This window comes from Leucoraja erinacea, chromosome 38, assembly GCF_028641065.1.
Source record: "Leucoraja erinacea ecotype New England chromosome 38, Leri_hhj_1, whole genome shotgun sequence".
In the NCBI taxonomy this organism is placed as follows: Eukaryota; Metazoa; Chordata; class Chondrichthyes; order Rajiformes; family Rajidae; genus Leucoraja; species Leucoraja erinaceus.
The window spans coordinates 5,211,987-5,235,632 of record NC_073414.1 but is presented as its reverse complement, the minus strand read 5'-3'; the positions used below and the strand labels follow the sequence as shown (position 1 = coordinate 5,235,632).

The 23,646-nt window shown below is 46.1% G+C and overlaps 1 protein-coding gene across 1 annotated transcript in view; it reads right to left on the bottom strand.

The window, feature by feature from the left end:
- The window catches only part of LOC129714173 (transmembrane protein 229B-like), a 140,272-nt gene extending 117,063 nt beyond the window's left edge, over positions 1-23,209 (bottom strand). Inside the window, exon 1 of the mRNA XM_055663680.1 lies at positions 23,153-23,209. The gene's annotated coding sequence lies outside the window, so the exon portion shown is untranslated. The remainder of the gene's footprint in view (positions 1-23,152) is intronic.
- Positions 23,210-23,646: the final 437 nt, after the last annotated feature.

Here is a 23,646-nt window from a genome sequence, read left to right as displayed (position 1 = left end):
CGAGTCCGTGCCGACCAGCGATCCCCATGCCTTGGCACTATCCTACACACACTCGGGACAATTAACAATCACACCAAGCCAATTAACCTGCAAACCTGTACGTCTTTGGAGTGCGGGAGGAAACCGGAGCACCCGGAGAAAACCCACGCAGGTCACAGGAAGAACGAACAAACTCCGTACAGACAGCACCCGTAGTCGGGATCGAATGTGGGTCCCTGGCGCTGTAATGCCTCTGTCCCTGCAGTTCCTCCCTACACATAGAGCAATATAGCACAGGAGCAGGCCCTTCGACCCGCAATGTCTGTGCTGGGCATGATGCCAAATCTATCCAATATATACAATGGAATATCTTTGTTAAACAAGTTCATGAACTATTTTACAGTCTTAATGCCCCTGTCCCACTTAGGAAACCTGAACGGAAACCTCTGGGGACTTTGTGCCCCACCCAAGGTTTCCGTGCGGTTCCCGGAGGTTGCAGGTGGTTGCCGGAGGTTGCAGGTAGTGAAAGCAGGTAGGGAGACTGACAAAAACCTCCTGGAACCGGACGGAAACCTTGGGTGGGGCGCAAAGTCTCCAGAAGTTTCCGCTCAGGTTTCCTAAGTGGGACAGGGGCATAAGGCAGTAACTCTACTGCTGCGCCACCATGCCAACAATTTGTGTTTTGCTCAAGATTCCAGCATTTGCAGTTCCCCGAGTCGACAACTAATATCTATAGTTTCTTTCCCTTTAAGCAAAGTCTGTTCCACTATTTTTCCTACTGTAGTGGCTAACCTCTTATTTCTCCAAATATCTCATCGGTCATATTTTTGCTCACTCTTTTAAGCTTTTTTAGACTCAATGCCCTCCTTACAACTTATATTCCCAACCTGCCTTGTACGGGCACCTGGTCCATTCATCCATGCAGTTAATAAAGTCAAAAGTGTTTAATTGCCATCTGTATTGGCAACAGAGCATTGAAATCCTCACTTGCTGCAGCTTAACTGGCCAGTTAATGCAATAACACACAGATAAATATTTAATAATCAAAACAAAATGAATTAATAACCATAATACATACTAGGTAATCATAATAGTCCGAAACTGAAGTCTGTTGTGTGCGATGCAGTCCTTATAAGATCATCGTTGCTGAGGTAGTGGTTAGTGTTGTGTAGTATTTGACAGCTCAACACTTTTCTGGGAAGAAGCTATTCTGTAACCTAGTGGTTACATCTTCAGTTCAGTTATATGTATTGTCATGTGTAACGAGGTACAGTGAAAGGCTTTCAGACTCCTGGCCTTCCCTCCTGATGGAAGTAGCAGAGTAAGAGCACTGCCAGGATGGTTGACTATGCAGTGCTTCCTGTTCAAGAAGGAACTGCAGATGCTGGAAAATCGAAGGTAGACAAAATTGCTGGAGAAACTCAGCGGGTGCGGCAGCATCTATGGAGCGAAGGAAATAGGCAACGTTTCGGACCGAAACCCTTCCTCTTCCTGCATAAACACATAGAAAATAGGTGCAGGAGTAGGCCATTCAGCCCTTTGAGCCAGCACTGACATAATCCAGGACAAGGGGTCACAGCTTAAGGATAAGGGGGAAATCCTTTAAAACCGAGATGAGAAGAACTTTTTTCACACAGGGAGTGGTGAATCTCTGGAACTCTCTGCCACAGAGGGTAGTTGAGGCCAGTTCATTGGCTATATTTAAGAGGGAGTTAGATGTGGCCCTTGTGGCTAAAGGGATTAGGGGGTATGGAGAGAAGGCAGGGATGGGATACTGAGTTGGATGATCACCCATGATCATACTGAATGGCGGTGCAGGCTCGAAGGGCCGAATGGCCTACTCCTGCACCTAATTTCTATGTTCTATGTTTCTATAATCAGGATAGCAACCGATGTAATCAAGGACCACTCACACTCCAGTCATTCTCTCCCCTCCCCTCTCCCCTTAGGCAGAACATTGAAAGCGTAAACCACCAGATCCAAGAGCGGACTTTCTCTGCTGTTATCAAACTCTCACATAAGCTAAGGATGCGTTTCCAATCTTCCAATCTACCCCGCGGCAGCCCTTGCACTTTTTTTTTCATCTGCACTTCCCCCCTGTAGCTGTTACATTAAATATTGCCCAGGAAAGAACGGCAGATGCTGGTGTCTGAAGAAAGGTCTCGGCCCGAAACGTGGGATTTCTCCGAGGTATTCGGTTTCCTCCAACACTCCAGGTTTGTAGGTTAATTGGCTTGTTGTAAATGTAAATGTAAAATTATCCTTAGGGTAGTGTTAATGTGCGGGGATCGCCAAAGGGCCTGTTTTCACGCTGTATCTCTTAACTAAATAAACTAAACTGAAACCGTTCTGTTATTTCAAACAAAAGGACACAGTGTTTTTCATACCCTGATTATATATTTCATTCCCATATAGATTTGTATTATTGATCAAAGTGGATTTGTTGGATTCACGGAAGGTTAGCAACATACACCTTGCCCATCTTTACCCTTCACCCTCACAGTCATAGAGTGATACAGTGTGGAAACAGGCCCTTCGGTCCAACTTGCCCACACCAGCCAACATGTCCCAGCCACACAAGTCCCACCTGACTGTGTTTGGCCGATATCCCTCCAAACCTGTTCTACCCATGTCCTATTTCCTTCGCTCCACAGATGCTGCCGCACCCGCTGAGTTTCTCCAGCATTTTTGTCAATCTATCCATGTATCTGTCTAATGCCCCTGTCCCACTTAGGAAACCTGAACGGAAACCTCTGGAGACTTCTGCGCCCCACCCAAGGTTTCCGTGCGGTTCCCTTGCAGGTGGTTGCCAGGTTTGCAGGTTAGTGGAAGCAGGTAGGGAGACTGACAAAAAACCTCCGGGAAACGGACCTTGGGTGGGGCTCATAGTCTTCAGAGGTTTCCGTTCAGGTTTCCTAAGTGGGACAGGGGCATAATTGCTTCTTAAATGCAGGGATAGTCCCTGCCTCAACTACCTCCTCTGACACCTTGTACCCTACACCTACCACCATTTGTGTGAAAAAGTTACCCCTCAGATTCTTACCCCTTCTAATACCCCTATTAGATTTGTTTCCCCTTCACCTAAACCAATGTTGTCTGATCCTCGATTCACCCACTCTGGACAAGAGACATCTACAAGTGCATCTACCCGATCTTTTTAACCCTGGTCTCATGCAGCAAATACTTCCAGGCAGTTCTATTGTGTTCTGTTAAGGAACAGAAACGCCTGGAGGGACAAGGACGTATGCAGATAATGGATGGAGCACCAGATCCTGGATATGACTGTGTCAACCAGTGCCGAAAGCCATTAAAGGCAAACAGCCTGGCCCTCTTAAATGTTCTGGGTCAGTCTAAATGCTCAGAATTCTAGCCTGTGCAAAATCCCTTGCAATTCTGCATGCAATGTAAACAATTCTTCATGACTGTTTACACTCTGTGTAAACCTGCATCACATCACTTCCAAGGGTTTAATATACACTTATTATTTTTACAATGAAATATTGTCTGGGGATAAATAATGCTGCCATTGAGTGCACACATTTTATCAATGTTAGATAGAAACATAGGCAAAGACATAGACAATAGGTGCAGGAGTAGGCCATTTCCCTCCCTCGAGCTAGCACAGCCATTCAATATGATCATGGCTGATCATCCACAATCAGTACCCCGTTCCTGCTTTTTCCCCATATCCCCTGATTCCTTTAGCCCTAAGGGCTAAATCCAACTCTCTCTTCAAAAGTTTAAGAAGGAACTGCAGATGCTGGAAAATCGAAGGTAGACAAAAATGCTGGAGAAACTCAGTGGGTGCAGCAGCATCGATGGAGCGAAGGAAATAGGTGACGTTTTGGGTTGAGACCCTTCTTCAGACGGATGAAGGGAAATGGCAACGTTTCGGGTCGAGACACTTCTTCAGACAAAGGGTCTCGCCCCGAAACGTCGCCTATTTCCTTCGCTCCATAGAAGCTGCCTCACCCGCTGAATTTCTCCAGCATTTATGTCTACCCTCGATAGAATCTGAAAAAGGGTCTCGCCCCGAAACGTTGCCTATTTCCATCGCTCCATAGATGCTGCCTCAACCGCTGAGTTTCTCCAGCATTTTTATCTCTCTTGAAAAGGATAGTTTTACAACCTGAAGGCGCCAACTTTGGAGCCCCAACCTTTATTGATTAGATGTAGACAGGACTGGGAAACACCATATCATTAATTGCCCTTAAGTGAGTGGCTTGCTGGACCACTTCAGAGTCCAGTTAATGTTAACAGTCTATTATTGTTAAGACCGAGTTTAAAAGCCTGAGTACTCTTTGGAGAATAGATAGTAAAATAGAGAGGCGGGAGAGAAATAAAAATATCCTGGCCGCCTGATTCTAAAGGGCCTGTCCCACTTGGGAGTCATTTGCGTGTCACGCAGATGGCGGGCGAAGATTTTGTACGTCCCAAAATCCAGGGGCACCAATGCCATTGCCTATGTCACCACACGCCATGCGCGCGCTGTGCATCGTGACACGTAAATTATGTCACGTAAATGACGCGCAAATGGCGCCCAAGTGAGACAGGCCTTTAACAGCAGCCACACAGCTGTCATGGACCTGTTTAAACAATGGACCATTACCATGTATCAGAATATTTTGCAATGAGACTTTCAACCTCGTAATGCAGCAATCCATGATAAACGCACGGGTATTGTCAATGATGGGGGCACAAATGCTTACAGTGTTCACCATGTTTGTATAATTTACCCGGGAGTGTTCTATATCACACAAACGACAGCCTGTACCATGTCATAATAAATACTGGGGGTTCTATCAATTACAGGCATGTTTCGACCTTGTTAGAGAATTCCTTAATATAGGCAGGATCGTTTCGTAATGCACAAAACAGTTCTCTCCACCTCTGCATCTCACTCATATCTTTCCCTTCTCTTTCTCCGAGCGCATGTGTACTTCCACCTTCCACTAAAATGGTAATGAATAAACATGTACAAAGAGTGAGGCTTTCAAGAGATAGGGCTTTTAAAAATAAGGGATAAGCCATTTAGAACGGAGACAAGGAAACACTTTTTCTCACAGAGAGTCGTGAGTCTGTGGAATTCTCTGCCTCAATTCTACCTTAAACATCCCTCTAAACCTTCCCTATCCATGTGCTTGTCCAAGAGACTTTTTAATTATTCTTATAGCACCTGCCTCAACTAACTCCTCTCCCCGCTCGTTCCATATACCAACCGTCCTCTGAGCGAAAAAGTTACCCCTGCAGGCTCCTGTTCAAACCTTCTCCTTTCACCTTAAACTTACGTCCTCCAGTCCTTGACTCCCCTATTCTGTACATGGACCTTTTAAATTTCCCTCCTAGTTTTATACACTTACACAAGTTGATATCAGATATTCCAGATATCTGTTTCAGTAAAATCTGGGGAATTTTCATCAGAGTCTTCAATTTCAGTTGTATAGGATCATCACTGAACATAACTTCTCTTAGAGAGTGGTGAGTCTGTGGAATTCTTTGCCTCAGAGGGTGGTGGAGGCCGGTTCTCTGGATGCTTTCAAGAGAGAGCTAGATAGGGCTCTTAAAAATAGCGGAGTCAGGGGAGAAGGCAGGAACGGGGTACTGATTGGGGATGATCAGCCATGATCACATTGAATGGCGGTGCTGGCTCAAAGGACCAAATGGCGTACTCCTGCACCTATTGTCTATTGTCTATTGTCTATTGAGGCTCAATAAATGCACCAGAGAGAAGAGGAGAAGGATTTGTTAATCGGGTTAAGCCAAAAGAGGTGGTTTGCATGAAGTCTAAACACCAGCAGGGATGTGTAGGAAGGAACTGGGATGCTGGTTCACACTGAAGATGGACACAAAATGCTGGAGGAACTCGGCGGGACAGGCAGCATCCCTGGAGGGAAGGAATGGGTTGAGATGTACCAGTTGGAATGTGGTGGGCCGAATGGCCTGTTTCCGTGTTGTAAATGACACCAACTCACTGCAGAACCAGGCCTTCCTCTGTGACTGATTTCAATCTGAGCTTTTGATCACGTCAATCCGATCATTCATTTCCATCACCCTAACACGTTGAAATCCTCACCCCACCCTTCCACCCTCACCCACTTCTTCACACTTCTGCACTGGGGAAGTCCAGGACAAGGGGTCACAGCTTAAGGATAAGGGGGAAATCCTTTAAAACCGAGATGAGGAGAACTTTTTTTCACACAGAGAGTGGTGAATCTCTGGAACTCTCTGCCACAGAGGGTAGTTGAGGCCACACAGTTCATTGGCTATATTTAAGAGGGAGTTAGATGTGGACCTTGTGGCCAAGGGGATCAGAGGGTATGGAGAGAAGGCAGGTACGGGATACTGAGTTGGATGATCAGCCATGATCATATTGAATGGCGGTGCAGGCTCGAAGGGCCGAATGGCCTACTCTTGCACCTAATTTCTATGTCTATGTTTCTATATGGGCGGCATGGTGGCACAAATGTAGAGTTGCTGCCTCTCAGCGCCAGAGACCAGGCTGGGAAGGCACTGGCCAGTAACAGAGCCAGATTTACACCCATATGAGCCCAATAGAGGTAGCTTAAATTCACCATTCAATTAGCAGGTTGCACAATGACCATTGCTTAGGCGACTGAATGTTTCATATTTCATATCAGCATTCCTTACAACACACGCATACGTGGTAAATTACGTATTCAATTCACGGTTTACAGGCAAACGCAGTTCCACTATTCACACTCATTCAACACAAATGAAAATAAATATTGCATGGTCTTCCCGTTACTTGTCCATTCGCCTAATCCTTCTGGACAAAGATGTCAGTGACCTTTAAGGTTAGATATATAACGTTTTCCATTTTTGCAGCCGCTGGAAATGTTTTGCTAGAGCTAGCTAACGTGGAGAGAGAGAGAGAGAGAGGCAGTGTCAATTACGTGGGCTGAGCCTATGTAATTGACACTCGCTCTCCGTCCACTGGGCTCAAGACATGCCCCCCCCCCACCCCCCCTCCCTCAGTGAGGCAGATGTGATCGCTGCCTCCCCTGGTGCTTTCTCAGCGCAGTTTTATGACGAGACCAGCGAGCCTAAATATCTTCATACGTGAAATGTTACCTGGACTATGGAAGGCGAGGACGTGTAATGAAGGGATCTACAAACATTACGTTGGTGACATACAGAGAGATGGTAACATACACACGCTTATTGCCCGCTCTCCATCCAGTTTCTGAGGGGTCGCGCAATTAGAGGGGAGGCTCAGCTCGTCGCTGCCTCACCTCTCGTCTATCCCTGTATTTGCAGCGGAGCTCTACAAATTTGCCGATTTTGACTATAAAAAATGATTGGAATCATACAGAAATAACATTTATAACCGATCAGTGGATAAATATTGATATTTATTTTATTTTGCTATTATTTTTCTTTGTTTTTCGTAACAGCTATTTTCATTGGAGTATGACAGGTGAGGCTCTGTCTCCCCCTGCCTCCCCTGGCCACACGTCCCTGCCAGAAACCCTGGTTCGATCCTGACTGCAGGCACTATCTGTACGGAGTTTGTACGTTCTCCGGGTGCTCCGGTTTCCTCCCACACTCCAAAGACGTACAGGTTTGCCGGCTAATTGGCTCGGTATAAATGGATAATTCCATAATTAATGAGAGAAAGAGACAGCGAATGAGAGACAAAGATAATTAATTAATTCATTAAGTAATTCATCAGTCGCTGCCTCAAAAAGGCTGGCAGCATCATCAAGGACCCACACCATCCTGGCCACACACTCATCTCCCCTCTACCTTCAGGAGCCTGAAGACTGCAACGTCCAGGTTCAGGAATAGCTACTTCCCCACAGCCTTCAGGCTATTAAACTCAACTGAAACGAAACTATGAACATTAATAGCCCATTATCTGTTTATTTGCACCATATCTGTTTATTTATTCATGTGTGTGTATATATTTATATTATGGTATATGGACACACTGATCTGTTCTGTATTCATGCCTACTGTGTTCTGTTGTGCTGAAGCAAAGCAAGAATTTAATTGTCCTATACAGAGACTCATGACAATAAACTCTCTTGAATCTTGAATCTTGAACAAAGAATTTTGGTTCTTGGTTTCTTGGTCCTCCAAGATATTCCAACGGGAATTTAAACTGGAGGTGGTGAAGGGAGGGCTTAAGCCAGAAAGGGTTCTTGGGAAGAAAGAGCTACTTTAAATGTAGTTGCATCTGGTTGGGTAACTATAGTTGGGTGGAGATTATTCCATGCCTCTACACTTGCCTGAAATGTGAAGTTTGATGAAGAATCATCACTATAGATGCCATTTCAATTAACCAGTGACAAACTTGTGAGCCAAGATGTGTTTCACCAGTAAATAATGAGAGAATGGAGAATGATAAGTTAGAGTTGGCTTTGGATGTGACGTGCTGATCTATGCAATGGGCATCCAAGCACGTCACAATTACCACCATGAGGCAGTGGAAAGAACAAAAAAGGCGAAATGCCAGCAAATACATCATTAATGGGGAGATATTTTATTTTGTCCAACATATGTTTTTCACACCATAAGCAGTGTAGCCAAGACAACAGAAACCACAGCAGTAGCTAAGATGGAAGGTCCAAGGACAAAGAGAGAATTAAGACGCTTTCTTGGACCAATGCAACGTGTTAGTTATTTCTTTGTTCTTATATGTTGAAATATATGGCAGGCCTGGGGAACTCGTGAACAAGGAAACTGAAAACCAATGGCTGCAATCCCAGAAAACAAGTTTCAACCCATTAAAAAATAACTGGTGCACACAGATTCAAGCTGGACATCCTACAAAAAGGGGGGGGAATAACTAATTGTAACGATTCTTTTTTAGTTTTTTAGTTTGGAAAGACGGTGCAGAAACAGGCCCTTCGGCCCATTGAGTCCGTGCCGACCAGCGATCCCTGCACACTATCCTACACATACTAGGTACAATCTTACAATTTTACCAACAATGAATTTTGCTTCAGCACAACAGAATATAGTAGGCATAAATAAATACAGAACAGATCAGTGTGTCCATATACCAATGAATATACATATATATACACAAATAAACAGATAAAGTGCTATAAATCCGATAAAGTTGAGTTGATTAATAGCCTGATCAGAGGAGCTATTCCTGTTGTTGAGTTGAGTTTATATTCCCTGAAGGGCTGTGGGTGGCAAGGGTGCTTGATTGGTGAATCCTGGAACCTGCCACAGATGTTGCAGATTTCATTGGCTATATGTACAGAGGGAGTCTACCTGAAGGGGATCAGGGGGTATGCGGGGGCAGATGGGATACTGAGTTGATTGCCATGATCAAGGGGCGGTGGGCTGTGGGTCCTTGACACCTGATGTTTCTGCCAGCCAGCCTTTTTGAGGCAGCGACTGCGATAGATCCCCTCGATGGAAGGAAGGTCAGAGCCGATGATGGACTGGGCAGTGTTTACAACTTTTTGTAGTCTTTTCCGCTCCTGGACGCTCAAGTTGCCGAACCAAGTCACGATGCAACCGGTCAGCATGCTCTCTACTGTGCACCTGTAGAAGTTCGAGAGAGTCCTCCTTGACAAACCGACTCTCCGTAATCTTCTCAGGAAGTAGAGGCGCTGATGTGCTTTCTTTATAATTGCATCCGTGTTCTCAGACCAGCAGAGATCTTCAGAGATATGCACGGCCAGGAATTTGAAGTTCTTGACCCTTATCCCTAACCAAGGGTCTCGACCCGAAACGTCACCCATTCCTTCTCTCCAGAGATGCTGCCTGTCCCGCTGAGTTACCCAGCTTTGTGTGCTTATCCTCGGGAGGAACACGTACTGTGTTTTGTTTTATGATGCTCCTAATGAAGCTAACTCCCATCGGAGAAAATATCAACAAAGATTAAGAACTACAAACGTTTTCTCAATCTATGATTTATAATGGCCATAAAGGATTAAGCAAATCCAGCCTGAAATAAGATGTTATTAAATGATCAAAAATGAGATTTCATGGAAAGATGGTTTTTTGATTTTTTTTTTTCAGTTTGATGTGACACATTCAATGAGAAGCCAGTCTTGAATGAAAGCCAAATCAGTAGCATAGATAAATGTGCAAATTAAGTCAGGTAGATTGGAAACTCAGATCATTGGGTTTGGCAGAAGATAGCTCTTTAAATATATGTCATTGCTTATATAGTTTTTCTCATGTAATATAAAATGCCTTGAAAAATAAAATTTCCCTGGGAGCTGTGATCCCTCTTTGGAAAAGGAAGAAGGTTTAGAAGTCAAGTCAAGTCAAGGGTTTATTGTCATGTAGCCCAGATACAACAATTACATTCTTGAAATATTGTAACAGTTCAGTTCAATATACACATAAATAAGCAGATAAAGTGCAAAAGGCTGTTATAGTGCAGAGTTTGTTTGAAGTTGAGTTTAATAGCCTGATGGCTGTGGGGAAGTAGCTATTCCTGAACCTGGATGTTGCAGATTCCAGGCTCCAGTACCTTCTGCCTGATAGTAGCGGAGAGATGAGTGTGTGGCCAGGATGGTGTGGGTCCTTGATGATGTTGGCAGCCTTTTCCAGGCAGCGACTGCGATAGATCCCTTCGATGGTAGGGAGTCATCGAATTAATCGTGTCACCGAGAATAGAATTAGATTAAATACAGGGAGCTGCATATGACAGGAGTAGGAGGGAAAGTTGCCTGGCAGCTCCAGGTGACCATTTTATTTAGTTTCGTTTAGAGATACTGCGCGGACACAGGCCCTTCGGCCCACCGAGTCTGTACCGGCCAGCGATCCCCGCACACTAACCCTATCCTACACACACTAGGGGCAAGTTACATTTATATCAAACCAATTAACCTACAAACCTGTTCACCTTTAGAGTGTGGGGGGAAGTTGGAGGCCTCGGAGAAAACAGGTCACATGGAGAACGTGCAAACTCCGTACAGTCAGTACCCGTAGTCAGGATTGAACCCGGGTCTCTGGCGCTGTGAGGCAGTAACTCTACCAGCTGTGCCACCATGCCAGCCTACATCTTGGTGGTACCCTTGACATATACTGCCAAGGTTTTGAGTCGATTCCAGGCTCACGGGCTTGCCCCTTCCAAAAATCCTTACACCTCATCCATTCGGTGGAGACATGATGAGGTGCTGCTGGCTAATGGGCTTGTGCCTCCCCCATCTTGCCGTGCAATAGATTGATTTAGCAGATTTCCTCAGCAGATTCTGCGATTTCCTCCCGCACCAGATTTTCCCGATGAGTCGGGGTGAGGAGGTCAGGTTGGGAGGGAACGGAAAAGGACAGAAAATAAAAGAAAGGTCCACCAGTTCCCGTCAGTAGACGGGAACAATTTACGAATCCATTGGCCCGTTTCATGAACATTAGGAGTGAAATGAGTATCTGTCAATGACGTTTTAATAGCAGCTCTTGCATTCAGAAATACTTGGACTGAACAAGAAAACCATTGCAGGACTTAAAGTGTAGATCAAGGCAAGATTTTGGCATGGAATTAAGGATTTTACAAGTGTTTCATAATCCCAAGATTATATTTTCTTGGCTTTTTTGGCAGGGGTTAAGAGTGAGTGCTTAAGGAATCCTTTGACTGATTAGAACACTTAGAGTCTTAGAACACTTGAAATGCCTGAAATGGAATTAGTAGATTGGCTTGTAAAATGCAGGCTTGGATTCCAGAGGTAATATCAAGTTTTGGACTCTGAAGAGATTGGTGGCTGGTATTAAGACACCGCCGTGGACTAATTAATAATCAGAACAGGTTTTAAGTTCTTGGTTCTTGGTCCTCCAAAATATTCCAAATGGGATTTAAACTGGAGGTGGTGCCCCATCTCCCTCTTCCCCCACACATCTCTCCCCCTCCCCTCTCTCCTCCCCTCCCTCATCCCTCTCTCCTCCCTCTCTCCATCTCCCTCTCCTCACCCTCCTCCTCCCACCCCATCCCTCTCTCCCTCCGCCCCCTTCCCCTACCCCTCTGTCCCCTTCCACCACTCCCCCCTACCCCATCCTCCCCACTCTTCCACTTCTCCCCACTTACCCCACCCCCCTCCTCTCCCCCTCCCTCCCCTTCTCTCCTCCCCCTCTCTCTCCATCTCCCTCTCTCTCACCATATCTCTCTCTCTCTCTCTCTCTCTCTCTCTCTCTCTCTCTCTCTCTCTCTCTCTCTCTCTCCCCTCTCTCTCTCCCTCCCTCTCCCCCCCTGTCCCTCTTCCACCACCTCTCCCTACCCCTCTTCCCTCCCACCCTCTTCCTCTCCCTTCTCTTCCCACTTACCCCCCCCCCCTCCCTCTCCCTCCCCCACCCCTCTCTCCCCCCTCCCTTCCCCCCCCCTCCCATCTCACCCCACCCCCTTCCCCTACCCCTCTGTCCCTCTCTTCCACCACTCCCCCCCTACCCCTCTACTCCCCTCCCCCTACCCTCCCCCCCCCCTCCCCATTCCACCACACCTCCCTCCCCCACTCTCCCCCCACCCCTCTCCTCCCCCTCCCTCCACACTCTTCCCCTCCCTCCCCTACCCCATCTCCAAGTTAAAATCATTCAGCAGAGTAGGAGGCTTTTCAAACTTTCATGCCCAGAGGCTCCAACTTGCGGATTTCAACATCGAAGAGCTCGAGGCTCGGGTAGCGACCGACCGATATTGGGAAGCTCCGCACCCTGAGACCCCCGCACCCTGTCCCACTTAGGAGACCTAAACAGCAACCTCTGGTGACCTTGCCCGCCACCCAAGGTTTCCATGAGGTCACCGGAGGTTTTGGTCACTCTCCCTAATGTGGTTTCCGTGTGGTTGTCGAGGCTTCTTCTAGGTTGCTGCTATTTTTTCATCAAGAATGACTGAAGTCTGAAGAAGGGTTTCGGCCTGAAACGTTGCCTATTTCCTTCGCTCCATAGATGCTGCTGCACCCGCTGAGTTTCTCCAGCATTTTTGTCTACCTTCGATTTTCCAGCATCTGCTGTTCCTTCTTAAACATCCCTCTAAACCTTCCCTATCCATGTGCTTGTCCAAGAGACTTTTTAATTATTCTTATAGCACCTGCTTCAACTAACTCCTCTCCCCACTCGTTCCATATACCAACAGCCCTCTGAGCGAAAAAGTTACCCCTGCAGGCTCCTGTTCAAACCTTCTCCTTTCACCTTAAACTTATGTCCTCCAGTCCTTGACTCCCCTATTCTGTACATGGACCTTTTAAATTCCCCTCCTAGTTTTATACACTTACACAAGTTGATATCAGATATTCCAGATATCTGTTTCAGTAAAATCTGGGGAATTTTCATCAGAGTCTTCAATTTCAGTTGTATAGGATCATCACTGAACATAACTTCTCACAGAGAGTTGTGAGTCTGTGGAATTCTCTGCCTCAGAGGGCGGTGGAGGCAGGTTCTCTGGATGCTTTCAAGAGAGAGCTAGATAGGGCTCTTAAATATAGCAGAGTCAGGGAATATGGGGTGAAGGCAGGAACGGGGTACTGATTGTGGATGATCAGCCATGATCACATTGAGTGGCGGTGCTGGCTCGAAGGGCCAAATGGCCTACTCCTGCACCTACTGTCTATTGTCTATAACACAAAATGAAAGTGAAGGAACTGCAGATGCTGGTTGTAACCAGAGATAGGCACAAAATGCTGGAGTAACTCACCCAGGCCAACATGATAAATGGTAAATGGTAGGGAATTGAAGAATACAGATGAACAGAGGGATCTGGGAATAACCGTGCATAGTTCCTTGAAGGTGGAATCTCATATAGATAGGGTGGTAAAGAAAGTGTTTGGTATGCTAGCCTTTATAAATCAGAGCATTGAGTATAGAAACTGGGATGTAATGTTAAAATTGTACAAGGCATTGGTGAGACCAAATCTGGAGTATGGTGTACAATTTTGGTCGCCCAATTATAGGAAGGATGTCAACAAAATAGAGAGAGTACAGAGGAGATTTACTAGAATGTTGCCTGGTTTTCAACAACTAAATTACAGAGAAAGGTTGAATAAGTTCGGTCTTTATTCTCTGGAGCGCAGAAGGTTAAGGGGGGACCTGATAGAGGTCTTTAAAATGATGAGAGGGATAGACAGAGTTGATGTGGACAAGCTTTTCCCTTTGAGAATAGGGAAGATTCAAACAAGAGGACATGACTTCAGAATTAAGGGACAGATGTTTAGGGGTAACATGAGGGGGAACTTCTTTACTCAGAGAGTGGTAGCGGTGTGGAATGAGCTTCCAGTGGAAGTGGTGGAGGCAGGTTCGTTGGTATCATTTAAAAATAAATTGGATAGGCATATGGATGAGAAGAGAATGGAGGGTTATGGTATGAGTGCAGGCAGGTGGGACTAAGGGAAAAAAGTTGTTCAGCACGGACTTGTAGGGCCGAGATGGCCTGTTTCCATGCTGTAATTGTTATATGTTATATGGTTAACATCTCTGGAGAGAAGGAATGGGTGACGTTTCTAGTAAAGACTCTTCTTCAGAATCCTAACCCTAAATAGACACAAAACGCTGGAGTAACTCAGCGGGACAGGCCGGCGTCTCTGGAGAGAAGGGATGGGTGAGTTACTCCGGCTTTTTGTGCCTATGGTTTAAACCAGCATCTGCAGTTCCTTCTAACACATATCTAATGACTAATTTTATTGTTCAGTCATTTTTTCCTTAGAATTGTGATACGTGCACAAATTGGTGCACCAAATGCTGATGAAAGCTGCGGAGAGGTGGAAACTGTCAGGGGAGGCCTGAGGTTCTGAGAAGATGAATGTCATTGTGGGGAAGAGAGCTGCTGTCACCAGCTGTGGTTGGGCTACGTACACAAGTTGTAGGAACGTGTTGCAAAATCATTCCTGGAACAAACATAACGCAAATGACTATCTAATCTTGCATCTCAAATCATGTCAAGTTTATTTGTCACATACACATGCGAGATGTGCAGCGTGGACCACTTCCTTTACACAACCACCACCCCATCCCCACACAATAGGATGTTTACAAGAGAGAGTTAGATACAGCTCCTCAGGCTAACGGAACCAAGGGACATGGGGAGAAAGCAGGAACAGGGTACTAGACATAGACATGGAAAATAGGTGCAGGAGGAGGCCATACGGCCCTTTGAGCCTGCACCGCCATTCATTGTGATCATGGCTGATCATCCAACTCAGTATCCCGTACCTGCCTTCTCCCCATATCATAGAAACATAGAAACATAGAAATTAGGTGCAGGAGTAGGCCATTCGGCCCTTCGAGCCTGCACCGCCATTCAATATGATCATGGCTGATCATCCAACTCAGTATCCCGTACCTGCCTTCTCTCCATACCCCCTGATCCCCTTAGCCACAAGGGCCACATCTAACTCCCTCTTAAATATAGCCAATGAACTGGCCTCAACTACCCTCTGTGGCAGAGAGTTCCAGAGATTCACCACTCTCTGCGTGAAAAAAAGTTCTTCTCATCTCGGTTTTAAAGGATTTCCCCTTTATCCTTAAGCTGTGACCCCTTGTCCTGGACTTCCCCAACATCGGGAAACAATCTTCCTGCATCTAGCCTGTCCAACCCCTTAAGAATTTTGTAAGTTTCTATAAGATCCCCTCTCAATCTTCTAAATTCTAGAGAGTATAAACCAAGTCTATCCAGTCTTTCTTCATAAGACAGTCCCTGACATCCCAGGAATCAGTCTGGTGAACCGTCTCTGCACTCCCTCTATGGCAATAATGTCCTTCCTCAGATTTGGAGACCAAAACTGTATGCAATACTCCAGGTGTGGTCTCACCAAGACCCTGTACAACTGCAGTAACTGCATATCCCTTGACTCCACTAGCCCCTAGAGCTCTATCTAACTCTCTCTTAAATCCATCCAGTGATTTGGCCTCCGCTGCCCTCTGTGGCAGGGAATTCCATAAATTCAAGACTGCACTGTTCAAGAAGGAACTGCAGATGCTGGAAAATCGAAGGGTTTCGGCCCGAAACGCTGCCTATTTCCCTCGCTCCATAGATGCTGTCGCACCCGCTGAGTTCCTCCAGCATTCTCCACAAACGCCACCGTGCCGCCCCAAACCCTTTTATGGAGCAACTGGACGCAGAGATTGTTTCTGGAGAAGAGCCAACGTGTGCATATTTCTTGGCTCCAGCTCATAGTAACCAATACAGTGAGTCTGGAAAACAAATATTGGATCCTTTAATGCGGGCCATATATTAATAGTGAATCCCGTCAGTTGTCAGGCCTAGCGGGAAGAGGGAGGGAGGAGATCGCCATAGGAGAATTCCTACCACTTCTGCAAACAAACGTCCTGTTAATGGACTTGCCATTATGAAACTCAACAGCATCTTGTACAACACTGGAACAAGCCTTATATGAGATATGACCTCATGTAAGATGTGTTTGTTCCACCACTGTGGTGTGGAGCAGGATTAGCAAAGGCATTTTGGGGGGGGGGGGGGGGGGGTGAGGGGTGAGGGGGTAGCCAGTGAACAGAGGAATCAGGGCAAGATTGTTGTCTATGTTCAACCACAGAGTTGGAGATGCAATAACATTCTATGGGGGGGATGGGGGGGGGGGGAGGGGGGGGGGGGAGGGGGGAGGGGGAGGGGGGATGCCAGGGTCTCCAGCGTTGCATTCGCTGTAAGGCTGCAACTCTACCTCTATGGAGACCAATGGGAATAGGCGATCTACACGGAACCAATGGATACATCAACTATCAAAGAAGGTTCACTAACTTTAATAGCCTGAGACATACTCATGGGCTAAAGAGTGCAGCCCAAACGGAGAAAGCGATAAACACACGCACAGCAAGCTATATTTGTTTACGCATGTCGTGGGGGATTGTATTAGTCGAAGCAGGATGGACCACGTGAAGGTTGCAATCTTCACGTTGACACCGTCCTTAAAGGGCCTGTCCCACTTGGGCGTTATTTGCGCGTCATTTATGCGACATCATTTACGCGTCACGATGCACGATGCGCGCGTAGTGACACGCACGTGATGCGCGCACGGTGAGCGGTGACGTAGGGCGAGTGGCGTCCCCAGGATTTTGGGATTCACTAAATCTTCGCCCGCACCCGCCAAATGACGCCCAAGTCTGCATCACAGGGACGCTTGAGTCAACACCTTTGCGGTGGCTCCCTGTCCTCTCTCACATCGCCCCTCCCAGCATACGCAGAAGGGAGAGGGTGTTGAAAGATTGGTGCACCATCTAGGCTAAACCTAACCTTCCCATCCATGCCCCTTCCTGAGCACCACTTCAGATTTGGTTTCTGTGAGGGGGTGGGAGATTGCAACCATCACGTGGTCCGCCCTGTTTCGACGGATGCAATCAACCCGGCGTGCACAAACAAATAAGATCAAATAGAACAAGTTGTCCTACAACTTTAGGCTGTGCACGTCACACCCAAGTAGGAGAAGAAGTCTGTGTGGTAGGTGCAGTAGATGCAGAAATGTCTCATCTTCACAAAGTCACTTGCCTTCCACTCAGTTCCAATATCCGTTGCGGTTACCTAGTCTCAGCAGTGTGGCTTTGTGTGACTCATTGCCACCTGACCTCCTGTGTGTGAGCAATCTTTTCACACAGAACTGAAAAATAATAATCTCAGAGATGATGAATCTCTGGAACTCTCTGCCACAGAGGGTAGTTGAGGCCACAGTTCATTGGCTATATTTAAGAGGGAGTTAGATGTGGCCCTTGTGGCCAAGGGGATCAGAGGGTATGGAGAAAAGGCAGGTACGGGATACTGAGTTGGATGATCAGCCATGATCATATTAAATGGCGGTGCAGGCTCGAAGGGCCGAATGGCCTACTCCTGCACCTAATTTCTATGTTTCTATGTTTCTATGTTTAATGCTGGGAGTTCGATCTTGCTGAAGAAACGTTGCTGTGGATCGTTTGGGTGGAGACCCTTGTTCAGACTTGAAGCTGAAAAGACACTGCCCCCACCCCCCCCTAAAAAAATCCTATTGATTTAAAAATGAATGAAGGAGTGGGGTCGGTGGAGGGGGAGGGGGTGGAGTTGGAGGAGGGGAGGGGGTGGAGTTTTAACATGCAAAATGAAAACGCTTCTGAAGCTACATATACCATTTAAATAATCGTAAACTATCAATGCGTTTTGAAATACATTTTACTCAGATGCAAGCTAAGGAATGGGATAATTGTCAGCTGTTAGTTGGACAAAATTAGGACATTTTATTATTTGCCAAAATGTATTTCTCAATTTCTCTTGTTTAAAGCCTGCACATTCACCCAAACTATTTATTTATCTATTTATTTAATTGGGTGATTGTGCAGGCTTTAAACAAGAAACATTGAGAAATATATTTTGGCAAATAATAAAATGTCCTAATTTTGTCCAATTAACAGCTGACAATTATCCCATTCCTTAGCTTGCATCTGAGTAAAATGTATTTCAAAACGCGTTGATAGTTTACGATTATTTAAATGGTAAATGTAGCTTCAGAAGCGTTTTCATTTTGCATGTTCAGATTCAGATTCAGATTCAATTTTAATTGTCATTGTCAGTGTACAGTACAGAGACAACGGAATGCATTTAGCATCTCCCTGGAAGAGCGACATAGCAAACGATTTGAATAAATAATAATAAGTGTCCGGGGGGGGGGGGGGGTGGTGATTGTCAGTCACCGAGGTACGATGTTGAGTAGAGTGACAGCCGCCGGGAAGAAGCTGTTCCTTGACCTGCTGGTTCGGCAACGGAGAGACCTGTAGCGCCTCCCGGATGGTAGGAGGGTAAACAGTCCATGGTTGGGGTGAGAGCAGTCCTTGGCGATGCTGAGCGCCCTCCGCAGACAGCGCTTGCTTTGGACAGACTCAATGGAGGGGAGCGAGGAACCGGTGATTCGTTGGGCAATTTTCACCACCCTCTGCAATGCCTTCCGGTCGGAGACAGAGCAGTTGCCATACCATACTGTGATGCAGTTGGTAAGGATGCTCTCGATGGTGCAGCGGTAGAAGTTCACCAGGATCTGAGGAGACAGATGGACCTTCTTCAGTCTCCTCAGGAAGAAGAGACGCTGATGAGCCTTCTTGATCAGAGTAGAGGTATTGTGGGTCCAAGAGAGGTCATCGGAGATGTTGACTCCCAGGAACCTGAAGCTAGAAACACGTTCCACCTCCGTCCCGTTGTTATGTTAAAATGTTAAAACCCACCTGAGAACCATGGGCGATTTTGCAATTTTACTGACGGATTTTTCACTTTTAAAACTTTTCATATAACAAATGAATAAAGATAAAAAAAAGTCGATAATGCCTTACTTTTGATGAAATGCAGCGAGCAAACGCGATAATTCCCGATATTTTGGATCTTTAAATCTCCATGACAAATGTCCGCTAAGCACTTCTGCTGTTTTTGCACCTTCAGCCCCGTCTTGAATTTACCTTAGTTTTTATCTTTTTTTTGGACTGTAAATTTAGGTAGCTGTGCCTCACGGTCACCCCGACTGGCACAGTAAATTGCAGCTCAAAAACTGGCCGTTTTCGATGTTTTTAACGGGTATGAAAGTGCGTGTTTTCCCATCCACTAACATGTACCGGAAGTACCAAGTGTACTCCAGTTAAAATTTTCAGTCACGTGGGCCATGATCTACGCTCCAGTGACCTTTCGTGAAATCACCCTATAGGTGATGTTTTGAGTCGAGACCTGTCGAGATCTGAAACGTCACCTATCCATATTCTCCAGAGATGCTGCCTGTCCGGCTTTTTGTGTGTATCTTCGATTTAACCCAGCATCTGCAGTTCCTTCCCACACAATATATTGTATTGGGCAATAGTCTCTGGAAATATATTAGAGTGCTCCATCATGTAAAGATCCCAGGCAAGGTTGGGTGCAGTGATTCTGCCTCGATTAAAACCCATGACGAAAACTGAAAAGGCAATTGTTTGGAGAATGAGCGCAGAGAATAGTCGGGAGTACATGTTGTACACTTGGAGGGTTCTCGGAAAACAGAGCCACTCGAAGACAGACAATGCCGGGAGAAGAATGAACCAGCTGCCAAAATGGAAGCAGAAACGAGAAAGTAACCACGTTAATGGCACCAAATTGACAGCGCTTTCAGAAAACTGGCGGAGATTTAAGGTTATTGGGAAAAGAACCAGCAGAGGGGACTGCGTGAAGGATTTATTTCACACACTGCGAGCTCTTAAGTAGCTGCCTGAGAACATGATGGAAACAAATTCAACAATAACTTTCGAGAAGTAACTGTATAATTCTTCAAGTGGGAAAAAAACTGCAGAGCTACCGAGAGAAATCCGAAGGAGGTGCCTGCACGGACTGTAGTCGATTGTGGAAAAGAGCATTTCAAAGGTTTCAAAGATTTCAGGCGTCTCAAAGGTCTTTCATGGTCACATGTAGCAATTGAGGTGCAGCGATATGTGGGTTACCATACAGCCATGTGAAAAAATAAAGCAACAATTCTACAATTTTTTGAGCATGATAAGGTTCTTAAAAATAGCGGAGTCGGGGGATATAGGGTTAGGTTGTGATTTGACTGGGCAACAATTGTCCAGTTTTGCTATCTTCTTCAGGGAAAGAGATCTAATTCTCGTCAGTTAGGGTTAGGGTTAGGGTTAGGGTTAGGGTTAGGGTTAGGGTTAAGGTTAGGGTAGGAACAGGGTATTGATTGGGGATAGACAAAAGTACTGGAGAAACTCAGCGGGTGCAGCAGCATCTATGGAGCGAAGGAAATAGGCAACGTTTCGTCCCGAAACGTTGCCTATTTCCTTCGCTCCATAGATGCTGCTGCACCCGCTGAGTTTCTCCAGCATTTTTGTCTACCTTCGATTTTCCAGCATCTGCAGTTTACTTCCTACTCAAATAGAACAACTTGTCCTACAACCCTTCTTCATTGCCGACTGGGGATGATCAGCCATGATCACATTGAATGGCAGTGCTGGCTCAAAGGGCAGAATAGAGATAGATAGATAGATAGATAGATAGATAGATAGATAGATAGATAGATAGATAGATAGATAGATAGATAGATAGATAGATAGATAGATAGATAGATAGATAGACAGACAGACAGACAGACAGACAGACAGACAGACAGACAGATAGATAGATAGATAGATAGATAGATAGATAGATAGATAGATAGATAGATAGATAGATAGATAGATAGATAGATAGATAGCCTTTTATTGTCATTCAGACCGAAGTCTGAACGAAATTGCAGCAGTCATACATATAATACAATACAATAAAACAACAATAAACACACATTAACATCCACCACAGTGAGTCCACCCAGCATCTCCTCACTGTGATGGAGGCAAAAGTCTTAGGTCTGCAGTCTCTTCCCTCCTCTTCTCCCTCTGCGCTGGGGCGATACCCCCCCCCCCCCCCCCCCCCCCCCCCCCCCGGGCGATGTTAAGAACAGTCCCGCGGCTCAAACACCGCGGCCCGGGGTGGTTGAAGCTGCCGCCCACCAGTCCTGCAGAAACAGCTGCTGGCCCGCGGCCGAACCCCGGACTCAGGCCACCGCCGCCAGAACACCGTCCCAGCCACCCTCACGTGAGTACTGTGCCGTCTTCAGCCTCGGGCTGGGCCGCCCCGACTTGGGCGCTGAACCTCCCCCGGACCGGGCCGCCCCGACTTGGGCGTCGCTTCTCCCCGAATGGCCTACTCCTGCATCTATTGTCTATTGTCTAAGACACACAACTACACAAAGGTTGCCACAAACATCCACCACATTCGGATTCCCCACATTCCTCACTGTGATGGAAGCAGAAGAGTCCAGTCTCTTTATTCTCCCGGTCGGGGCAGTCGGACCATTCATGGGCCATGAGGAAAGATTGAAAAGACTAGGCTTGTATTCACTGGAGTTTAGAAGGATGAAGGGAGGGGGGATCTTATAGAAACATATAAAATTATAAAAGGACTGGACAAGCTAGATGCAGGAAAAATGTTCCCAATGTTGGGCGAGTCCAGAACCAGGGGCCACAGTCTTAGAATAAAGGGGAGACCATTTAAGACTGAGGTGAGAAAAAACTTTTTCACCCAGAGAGTTGTGAGTTTGTGGAATTCCCTGCCACAGAGGGCAGTGGAGGCCAAGTCACTGGATGGATTTAAGAGAGAGTTAGATAGAGCTCTAGGGGCTGGTGGAATCAAGGGATATGGGGAGAAGGCAGGCACGGGTTATTGATTGGGGACGATCAGCCATGATCACAATGAATGGCAGTGACGGAGGTTGGATGCAGAGTTGATGATTTCATGCATTAATTTCAGTAAAAGCTGAAGAACAGTGAGATTTGAATGACAACAATTAACGTGAGATATTTACATAGAAAACTTCCTTTAAATGCGTACACAGGGCAGTGTTTAAGAAGGAACTGCAGATGCTAAAAAATCAAAGGTAGACAAAAGTGCTGGAGAAACTCAGCAGGGTGAGGCAGCATCTATGGAGCAGCATCTGAAGAAGGGTTTTCGGCCCGAAACGTTGCCTATTACCTTCGCTCCATAGATGCTGCTGCACCCGCTGAGTTTCTCCAGCTTTTTTGTCTACCTTAGTGCAATGGGTAGAATTGAGGGTGGTGAATCTGTGGAATTCATTGCCACAGAAGGCTGTGGAGGCCAAGTCAATAGATATTTTTAAGGCAGAGGTAGGTGGATTCTTGATTAGTACGTGTATCAGGAGTTATGGGGAGAAGGCAGGGGAATGGGGTTAGATAGATCAGCCCCGATTGAATGGTGGAGTAGACTTGATGGGCCGAATGGCCTAATTCTGCTCCTATCACTTATGAACTGAAGGGTTGACTTAAAACTGTGGGATAAAACTCTGACAAGATTTCAACTGGCCATGCAGAGGCACGGCTTTTAATAACACACTTGGCAACAAACCAGGGCTTTCTTGTGTAGCCTCAACATGTTTACAACGGATAGGAGGCTGTTCTGTGGAAACACATCTGTAAACTAGACCAGGAAAGGAAATGAATCAGTAGAAATGTGTTCGTTTACACTGCACCAATGCCAGTTTCATAATTGATCCCAGGATGAATGTCTCTTCCCCCTTTGACATTTACACATGCGTTCATCTTGTAAAATTGATCAGCCTGCAGAAGAATTAACTTCTCTTCGGGAACAGGTTTAGTTTAGGGATACAGTGCGGAACCAGGCCCTTCGGCCCATCTAGTCTGTACCGACCAGCAATCCCCGCCAATTAACACTAGCCTGCACACACTAGGGACAGTTTTACATTTGCACCAAGCCAATTCACCTACAGACCTGCACGTCTTTGGAGTGTGGGAGGAAACCGAAGATCCCGGAGAAAACCCACGCAGGTCACGGGGAGAACGTGCAAACACCTCATCTCCTTCCCGATTAGAAGGATGAGAGGGAAACTTATTGAAACATATAAGATTGTTAAGGGTTTGGACACACTGGAGGCAGGAAACATGTTCCCGATGTTGGGGGAGTCCAGAACCAGGGGCCACACACACAGTTTAAGAATAAGGAGGAAGCCATTTAGAATGGAGACGAGGAAACACTTTTTCTCACAGAGAGTGTTAAGTCTGTGGAATTCTCTGCCTCAGAGGGTGGTGGAGGCCGGTTCTCTGGATACTTTCAAGAGAGATTTACTAGAATGTTGCCTGGGTTTCAACAACTAAGTTACAGAGATAGGTTGAATAAGTTAGGTCTTTATTCTCTGGAGAGCAGAAGGTTAAGGGGGGACCTGATAGAGGTCTTTAAAATGGTGAGAGGGATAGACAGAGTTGATG